This window comes from Rhinopithecus bieti, unplaced genomic scaffold (assembly GCF_001698545.2).
Source record: "Rhinopithecus bieti isolate Rb0 unplaced genomic scaffold, ASM169854v2 scaffold_41082, whole genome shotgun sequence".
In the NCBI taxonomy this organism is placed as follows: Eukaryota; Metazoa; Chordata; class Mammalia; order Primates; family Cercopithecidae; genus Rhinopithecus; species Rhinopithecus bieti.
In genome coordinates this window covers 1,007,971-1,017,422 of record NW_016817890.1, presented here as the reverse complement: position 1 = coordinate 1,017,422, position 9,452 = coordinate 1,007,971, and positions in this window count along the sequence as shown.

Sequence of the window (9,452 nt, the reverse complement as noted above, 5' to 3'; positions counted from 1 at the left end):
TTTTCTGAGATGGAGTCTCGCTCTGTCACCCAGGCTGGAGTGCAGTGGTGCAATCTCGACTCACTGCAACCTCCGCCTCCCTGGTTCAAGCAATTCTCTAGCCTCAGCCTCCCAAGTAGCTGGGATTACAGGTGCCCGCCACCAAGCCTGGCTAATTTTTGTATTTTTAGTAGAGACAGGGTTTATCATGTTGGCCAGGCTGGTCTCGAACTCCTGACCTCAAGTGATCTGCCTACCTCGGCCTCCCAAAGTGCTGGGGTTACAGGTGTGAGCCACCACACCCTGCCTATTTTGTAGGCTATTTTTATGACTACCTTGATTGTGTGAATTATCTTAATTGACTCATTTACTCAGCCTTTAAAACCACTTAGGGTAAGAAAATAGTATAAACAGGCCAGGAGTAGTGGCTCATGCCTGTAATTCCAGCACTTTGGGAGGCCGACGTGGGCAGATCACCAGGTCAAGTGTTCGTTAGACTAGCCTGGCCAACATGGCGAAACCCCATCTCTACTAAAAATACAGAAATTAGCTGGTTTCTACTTTATTTACTGTCCCTGGTGTAAGAACATGTCAGCCTTGATGTTAATTGCACAAATTATGATGCATATGGCACTTCTGCCTGTCCTGGAGGATTGCCTTTAATTAACTGGCTTCCTAGAACATATATACCTATTCACTATGGCATATAAGCTTTGGGTCTGGGGAGTAACAGCACAGAAATTACCTGTCTTGTGGCTGCCCAGGACTATGCATTTGTCCATAAGTTCCCTCAGTAAATCAACCAATACTGACAAATTGGATTTGTCTGCCTCCTCCTTTGTCTTCTTGGCTTCTTGGCATTTGGAGGTCACTTTGCATATACGGCCGTTTCACAGGACAGAGGACAACAAAGTAGAAGAGCATGTGAGGTGGAGGCTATTGTGCTGACCATCTTATAAAATACAATCTGCCACACAGGGAATGGGTTTTGGAACTAAGCCAGATCAGAGATAGCAAGCTATAATGTCCTTCATGTCCTACCTTCAGACATTACACTCCATCATTTCTACAATAGCCTATTGGTTACAGTGGTCAAGTTACTGACACTTTGATGTGGGAAGAGACTGTCCAGATGCATTAATACCAGAAGATGATATTGAGGGTCCACCTTGGAGGCTAGCTACCACATTGACTTTTGGCCAGCAGGATTGAGTAACGGTTGTGTGAACCTCTGGATTTTGAAGATAGCAATAAAAATTACCTTTTGGGGGAAAGTAGTTCGTACTTCTTAGCTATTACTGGAATCCATGACTTCTCTGACTACCAGGGCTTGCCAGGCTGTCCCTTCAGCAAATTATCAACCCTATTTGAAAAGTGAGACCATGTAGTGCTATGATGTCAGGCTGCCTGAAGTGGAAACTTCCTGTCTCTACTTACCTTAGAGTTACTGTGAGGATTAAATAATACATATAGAAGTGTTTTGTTTGTTTGTTTTCAGAGTCAGATCTCAGCCAGGCACGGCGTTTCACACCTGAAATCCCAGCACTTTAGGAGGCTGAGGCAGGTGGATCATGAGGTCAGGAGATTGAGACCATCCTGGTCAACGTGGTGAAACTCCCTCTCTACTAAATATACAAAAATTAGCTGGGTGTCGGCTGGGCGCGGTGGCTCACGCCTGTAATCCCAGCACTTTGGGAGGTCGAGGCGGGCAGATCACAAGGTCAGAAGATCAAGACCATCCTGGCTAATACGGTGAAACCCCGTCTCTATTAAAAAAAAATACAAAAAATTAGCTGGGCGTGGTGGCGGGCGCCTGTAGTCCCAGCTACTCAGGAGGCTGAGGCAGGAGAATGGCGTGAACCGAGGAGGCGGAGCTTGTGGTGAGCTGAGATCGAGCCACTGCACCTCCAGCCTGGGCAGCAGAGCGAGACTCCATCTCAAAAAAAAAAAAAAAAATTAACTGGGTGTGGTGGCACGTTCCTGTGATCCCAGCTACTCAGGAAACTGAGGCAGGAGAATCGCTTGAACCAGAGAGTCAGAAGTTGCAGTGAGCCCAGATCGCGCCACTGCACTCCAGCCTGGTGACACAGGGAGACTCGGTCTAAAAAAAAAAAACAAAAAGAGTCAGATCTCGCTCTGTTGCTCAAGCTAGAGTGCAGTGGCATGATCATAGTTTACTGCAGCCTCGAACTCTTAGACTCAAGCAATCTTCCTACCTCAGCCTCTTGAGAAGCTGGGACTACAGGCACAAGCTACTATGCCCAGCTACATGTAGAAGTCATGTAGCTGCCAGGCACTCCAGCCTGGGTGAACAGTGCTTGGCACATAGCATGCATTCAATTTTGTAAGCTATTATCACCTATGACTTCTACAGAATCAACATTTTATGTTTCCTAAGAAGGAAGGTGATAGAGGGATAAATTAGAATGAACATGTATGTTTACTTGTTTTTTTGCTTCCAAAGTCACTTTATTCCTAGGTCACTTATAGGCCATCAGACCATTATTGCAACCCACAACTTTTATAACCTCTTTTTCAACTCCACATTACCTACCTCATATATGCCACTTTATTGCATTGATTCCTAGAGTGCCATTTAAGTATGTGTGTGTCTGTGTGTGTGTGTATAAAATTGGCATACACTAAAATAACCCTCCTTAGTGCACAATGAGTTTTGACAAGTGTATGAAGTTGTGTAATCACCACCATAATCAAGATATGGAACATATTCATCAACCCCAAAAGTTCCCTTGTGTCCTTTGGTGCCCTTCCCTCCACATCAGCCTTTATGCAACCACTAATCTGATTTATATTCCTATACCTTTGCCTTTTAGAGAATGTCATACAGCCAGGTGCAGTGGTTCATGCCTGTAATCCCAGCACTGTGGGAGGCCAAGGTGGGCAGATCACCTGAGGCCAGGAGTTCAAGACCAGCCTGGCCAACATGGTGAAACCTCGTCTCTACCAAAATTACAAAATGAGCTAGGCATGGTGGCACATGCCTGTAATCTCAGCTACTCGGGAGGCTGAGGCAGGAGAATCGCTTGAGCCTGGGTGGCAGAGTTTGCAGTGAGCCGAGATCGCAGCATTGCACTCCAGCCTGGGTGACAAGAGTGAAGCTCCGTCTCAAAAAAAAAAAAAAGAGAATGTCATATAAATGGAATCATATAGGATATGGCCTTTTGTGTCTGACTTTTTTCACTTAGCGTATGTGTTCGAGATTCATCCGTGTTTTTGCATGTCTCAGTAATTTATTCCATGTCTCAGTAGTTTCTTTTTATAGCTGAATAGTTTTCCACTGTGTGGATGTACCACAGTTTATCTCTTCAGCAGTTGATGGACACTTGAGCTGCTTCCAGTTTTTGGTTATTATGAATAAAGCTGCCTTGAACATTTGCATACAGGTCTTTTAATAGAAATGTGTTTTTATTATTCTTGGGTAAATATATAGCAGTGGAGCTGCTGAATTGCTGGGTTGTAAGGTAAATTTATTCTTAACTGTATAAGAGACTGTAAAACTATTTTCCAAAGTGACCGTACCATTTTGCATCCCCACCAGCAATATATGAGCGCTAATTTTAATACAGTATTATTTGCAATCTAAGTGAATTTCCCCATTAACTCCTCCCTAACAGTCTCCAGGAAGCTCACCATACTGATAGTGATAGTGATACTTTACGATCTTGGATTATTGCACCCTCTACCTCCCAGGTGCAAGCCATCCTCCCACCTCAGCCTCCCGAGTAGCTGGGACTACAGGCATGTGCCACCATGCCCAGTTAATTTTTGTATTTTTTGTAGAGACAGGGTTTCACCATATTGTCTGGGATAGTCTCGATTTCCTGAGCTCAAGTGATCCATCCTTTTGGCCTCCCAAAGTGCTGGGATTACAGACATGAGCCACTGCACCTAGTCCTATTCTGACTTTTAATAACATAGATTTAATTTGGCCAGTTTTGAACTTAATAAAGATGAAATGATACAGATTGTACTCATTTTATGTCTGGCTTCTTCTTCTCCTTTTTTTTTTTTTTTTTTAAGAGACAGGGTCTCGCTCTGTCACCCAGGCTGGAGTGCAGTGGTGCGATCATAGCTCACTGCAGCCTTGACTTCCTGGCCTCAAGGATCCTCCCACCTTGATCTCTCAGGTAGCTAGGACTACAGGTGTGCACCACCATGCCTGGCTAATTTGCATCTGGCTTCTTTAGCTATGCATTGTTGGGAAGAGGTCACCTATGTTGTTCACACAGCAGTAGGCCATTTATTTTTGTGCTCTATAGTATCTGTTTATACAAACCTCTGTTGATGGATATTCAAGTTGTTTCCAGTTTGGAACTAGTAAAAATAAATACTGCTATGAACTTCATAATAACACCAAATTGGAAACAATGCAAACATCCATCAATAAAAGAATGGATAAGTAAACTGTAAGTATATTTATATGAGGAAATACTAATCAGTAATAAAAAAAAGACCAAACTACTGATATATGCAACATCATGGATAAATCTCAAAAATATTGTCTTAATTGAAAAAAGCCAAAACTAAAGAATATAAAAAATATGAAGTCCAAGAGCAGACAAAGCTAATCTGTAGTGATAAAAATCAGGAAGTAAAGGCCGGGTGCAGTGGCTCACGCCTGTAATCCCAGCACTGAGAGGCTGAGGCAGGCGGATCATTTGAGAGGCCGAGGCAGGCGGATCATTCGAGACCAGCCTGACCACGGTGAAACCCTGTCTCTACTAAAAATACAAAAAAATCAGCTGGGCATGGTGGCGCATGCCTGTATTCCCAGTTACTCGGTAGGCTGAGGCAGGAGAATCGCTTGAACCCAGGAGGTGGAGGTTGCAGTGAGCCGAGATCATACCACTGCACTCCAGCCTGGGTGACAGAGTAAGACTCCATCTCAAGAAAAAAAAAAAAAAAATCAGTAAGTAACTTCCAGTGATGAGGGAAATGGATTAGAAAGGAGCATAAGTCAAAGAAACTTTCTGGGGTGATGATGAAAATGTTCTATCTCTTGGTTTGGGTGTGGAAGTAACATGGGTGTGTCAAAATCCATTGAGCTGAACACTTAATATCTATGCATTCGATTGTATATCAATTATAACTCAGTAACAATCAAATGTAAGGGCTGAGTGTCATAGCTTACTCCTGTAATCCCAGCACTTTGGGAGGCCAAGGTGGATGAATCGCTTGAGCCCAGGTGTTTGAGACTAGCCTGGGCAACATGGCAAGACCACATCTCTACCAAAAAAAACAAAACAAAACAAAACAAAACAAAACAAAAAAACGAAAATTAGCCAGGTGTGGTGGTGCGTGCCTGTAATCCCAGCTACTTGGAGGCCTGAGGTAGGAAGATGGCTTGAACCAGAGAGATTGAGTCTGCAGTGAGTTGAGATCATGCCACTGCACTCCAGCCTGTCTCAAAACAAACAAACAAAAGCAGTAAATAAGTATAGAAAAATGCTGCTTGGTCCTAAAAATGCTCCTATGGACTATACCTGGTTTTTGGAACACATATAGTTGGGTATATAGTTAGGAGTAGAATTGCTGGGTCATAAGGTGCATGGGAATCCTGGCTCTGTCACTTAACAGCTGCATGACATTAGGCAAGTACCCAGAATCTCCAGTTTCTTTATCCATACCAAGGAGCTAATATCACCTTGATGGGTGCAAACCCATGAAGACTACTTTCGTTAATTAACAAAAGTATGTAGTGCTAAGAGACATTTTCTCTAAAGCCACAGATTTTTAGAAAATTTGTTGCTCAAATTATCAAGAAGAATGGAATATACCACTCTTACCTGGAGGATCAGTTACTTTGATGCAGAAGAGCAGCCTCAATTTCTAACGCAGGTGCAGAGCTTCAGATAAGGGGTTTCCAGACACAACATTCCACATTTATCTTGGCATCATGGTTTCCAAGGAAACAGGATCTTGTTAGCTGGGGCCTGATGATAATCCCTTTACACATAGCCTGGTGTGTTTAGGGGCTATCAAAACACTGCTTCTTTAAAAATTTATCTACATTTCTTTCCCCAAATCCTGGAATAACTCAGTGTCTTCCTGTGTTTTGTGACATGCTGCATGATTCCTTTGGTGTGCAGTTTCCCTTGCAGCAGCAAGTTAATAAACTTAAATTTTTCTGACTATAGGTGGTCTTTATCAGATGGGTTTTATCTTGAGATTACTGATAATGTACACAAAATGTGTTCATACTGCCTGGCACCTAAGAGGCATTTAAGAAATGATAAAATTATTATTTTTATTATTCATGTGTTAATCCAATAAATGTTTGTTTGACATCCAGTATTTGGAAGGCACAGATTTACTGCTATGAGAGATGATCGCTACAACCTCCGCCTCCCAGGCTTAAGCCACACTCCTGCCTCAGGCTCCCGAGTAGCTGGGACTATAGGCTCAGGCCACTGTGCCCAGCTAATTTTTGCATTTTTGGTAGTGACATGCTTTTGCCATTTTGCCCAGGCTGGTTTCGAACTCCCGAGCTCAAGCAATGATCAGCCTGCCTCAGCCTCCCAAAGTGCTGGGATTCCAGTAGTGAGCCACTGCACCCAGCCTTAAAACGATTTTTATTGTATATGGAGAAAGAAAACAATATTTTTAATTCCTACAAGAAAAATACCTTTACTGAACTTCACTTTAAATAGTGTGAAATGTAAATTTAAAAATTAGGCCGGGCACGGCGGCTCATGTCTGTAATCCCAGCACTTTGGGAGGCCGAGGCGGGCGGATCACGAGGTCAGAAGATCGAGACCATCCTGGCTAACACGGTGAAACCCCGTCTCTACTAAAAAATACAAAAACTAGCCGGGCGCGGTGGTGGGCGCCTATAGTCCCAGCTGCTTGGGAGGCTGAGGCACGAGAATGGTGTGAACCCGGGAGGCGGAGCTTGCAGTGAGCCGAGATCGGCCACTGCACTCCAGCCTGGGCGACAGAGCAAGACTCTGTCTCAAAAAAAAAAAAAAAAAAAAAAAAAAAAAAAAATTATCAGGACTATCATATAGGTTAAAAAGTGCAATTTACATGACTTGCTATAAGATTTGACATAAAACTACAGATTCTAAGAAACAGTAAGGGGCCGAGACGGGCGGATCACGCGGTCAGGAGATCGAGACCATCCTGGCTAACACGGTGAAACCCCGTCTCTACTAAAAAATACAAAAAGCTAGCCGGGCGAGGTGGCGGGCGCCTGCAGTCCCAGCTACTCGGGAGGCTGAGGCAGAAGAATGGTGTAAACCCGGGAGGCGGAGCTTGCAATGAGCTGAGATCCGGCCACTGCACTCCAGCCCGGGCGATAGAGCAAGACTCCATCTCAAAAAAAAAAAAAGAAAGAAAGAAACAGTAAGGTTGTATAATAATAACCAAAACAGGCCAGTGCGGTGGCTCACGCCTGTAATCCCAACACTTTGGGAGGCCGAGGCGGGCGGATCACCTGAGGTCAGGAGTTCAAGACCAGCCTGACCAACATGGTGAAACCCCATCTCTACTGAAAATACAAAAGTTAGCCGGGCTGTGGTGGTGCATGCCTGTAATCCCAGCTACTCAGGAGGCTGAGGCAGGAGAATTGCTTGAACCCAGGAGGCAGAAATTGCAGTGAGCCAAGACTGCGCCATTGGACTCCAGTCTGGGCAACACAGCAAGACTCCATTTCAAAAATAAAATAAAATAACCAAAACAAGAGCCCCCAGATGTCATCCATCTCTTTCTAGAGATAGGGAAAAAAATGCTCTCAAATTCTCCAACGAAAAATAGAGATAGCCACCCTTAAAAAATCCTAAGGGGCCGGGCGCGGTGGCTCACGCCTGTAATCCCAGCACTTTGGGAGGCCGAGGCGCGTGGATCACGAGGTCAGATCAAGACCATCCTGGCTAACACGGTGAAACCCCGTCTCCACTAAAAATACAAAAAAACTAGCCTGGCGTGGTGGCGGGCGCCTGTAGTCCCAGCTACTCGGGAGGCTGAGGCAGGAGAATGGCGTGAACCCGGGAGGCGGAGCTTGCAGCGAGCCGAGATCGCGCCACTGCACTCCAGCCTGGGCGACAGAGCGAGACTCCGTCCCCCCCCCAAAAAAAAAAAAAAAAAAAAAAATCCTAAGGCTGGTGGGTGGATCGCTTGAGCCCAGGAGTTCGAGACCATCCTGGACAACATGGCCAAACCCCATCACTACAAAAAATATAAAAATTAGCTGGGCGTGGTGGCTCACGCCTGTAATCCCAACTACTCGGAGGCTGAAGTGGGAGGATCTCTTGAGCCCAGGAGAAGGAGGTTGCAGTGAGCGGAGATCGTGCCACTGCACTCCAACCTGCGTGACAGAGCGAGACCCTGTCTCAAAAAAAATTAAAATAAAATAAAGAAAAAACCCTAAGGCCATATACAGGCTCATTCACTTGGGGTCTCCTTTCATCCAGGCAAGCAGCTTTCTGTCTTTGCATTTTCCAAAGACTGCAAAGCAGGCTGGGGTGGGGTGGGGTGGGGTGTAGAACACAGGAAACGCAGCCAGTTCCCCTTCACTTCTCACCATCTTGATCTCCTCCCAAACCAAAATCCTATGTCTTTCCTTTTAACATACGCTTACAGAAATGCAGTCTTCTGTAGGAAAATTGAGGTCATGCATTCCAAATTATTTAAGGGTATGATTTTTAAATTTTAGGAATCTAGTTCTCCAAGAAATCCTGGTTTGGGATATAGATGAACGAGCTATTTGGGAGAGATTTCGATGAGAATGAATTTTAGAGAAGTAGCGAGGTGAGGAGAGAGTCAGTTTAGCGTTTGGGTTTTGCAGTCAAACTTCAGCAAGGCGAACTAACCTCGCTGGTCTTAATTTTCTCATCGGTAACAGGGAAAATAATAATGCTAACATTGATGAGTTACTTTACTTCAATATTTAAAAAACCCACTCTCCGTTATCTATTCTAATGATAAAAATATAGATAGAGCCTCATCCCTTGCTGTGAAAAATCTTATGAACAAGTGAATTGCGGTGAGGATTCACACATAGTATGTGCTTAATAAACATTATTATTTTACTGTTTAGATTAGAAGAGGGGTGGAGGGAGAAATGAAAGCGGTTTGGAAACCCCAAATACTACCAAAGCCCTGGGGATGGAAGTGGAGAGGAATTTCGAGTTACGATTTGGTTCCTGGTCTGAGTTTCAACGTTGAATACTCCCATATTTGGGCCTGAATTCTCAAAACAGAATAGGATGTAAGGGCTGAGATCATCTGGTACAGTTTTATGCAAATGGAAAATTCTTGCCTCTTGTCAATGTGCCCTGGCAAGAAACAACACCTCCACCCCAGCTCATCCAATCTCAGCCCCAACTAGGTGACGTCATCTCTCCGCCCAGCAACCCCCAAGCCCCGGGAGTCCTGTCTCTAAGCTACAGTCCCAGCCCCAGTCCCAGCGGCGCTTGCGCACTTTGAACCGGGGCGGGGAGGACGCGTGCGCG